Genomic DNA, 1046 nt, shown 5'->3' on the forward strand with positions numbered 1-1046 from the left:
CCACTTCAATTCTACCAAAGTTTTGGGGATTCTTTAGGTATTTAAAATGTCCATTGCCATTTAAAACTGAATCTAATGAATAGGACAGAGACATTCAGTTAATGTATCTTTCCTGTAAGACACTTTAAAAAGAGTATATAAAAGGGAAAATTATAAATAAGTAATGTGGATATAAACTATTCCATATAGACAATTTATTTTATTTAACGATCAAAACTGATTGAGCATGTGTAAGGAACTGAAGTATTTTCTCAAGTACAATGCCTATTTTCTCATGGAATTAAAAGCAGTACATTTAGTAGATGAGGCAAATTAAGCATTAATGCTTAGTAACTCACCTAGCCACTTATACTACAGTGTTTACTCTGAACACTACAGGAAGCACTCTTACCAACTGCATGATCTCAACAGTTCCTATATTTCATAGTCCTAATTGTTATAACAGATGGAATATTGTTCAAAAGTTATAGTAGCAATGAATTAAATTATTGTTATATGTATGTATAAGCAAAGGAATTACAGCAATAAAGAAGACAATCCAACTTCCCAATTCTAGCATAATTTTTTTTTTTTTGATTAGTAGTAGGATCAACTCTACAGCTTATGATCTACCCATCCATGGGTTTGTGAATCAGTAAATGGTATTATAAATGACTTTTATCTTGGAGAGTATGGTATAGATGCAACTATTGTGTACTCCCATAACATTTGGGTCCTTAATATAACATTGCACAAAGTTTCCTAGGAAAATCAAGGATCGTCACTTAGCAAGACTGTTGAATTTTCTTCTATACTAGGATAAGTAGAACCTGTAGATATTAAGAAAACCAGCCATTGACACTTCTAAGTTGATTCCTACATGACTTCTCCATACACCATGACTCAAGTATGTGATATCTTCAGCAATAAAGTCTTACCATCAAGATCTGGATCATAACTTTTAGTTTGGATTCTTTTTTTTAAATTATTTTATTAGATATTTTCTTCATTTACATTTTGAATGTTATCCTGAATATCCCCTATACCCTCCCCCACCCTGCTCCTCT

The sequence above is a fragment of the Mus pahari genome, chromosome 10 (assembly GCF_900095145.1).
Source record: "Mus pahari chromosome 10, PAHARI_EIJ_v1.1, whole genome shotgun sequence".
Classification (NCBI taxonomy): Eukaryota; Metazoa; Chordata; class Mammalia; order Rodentia; family Muridae; genus Mus; species Mus pahari.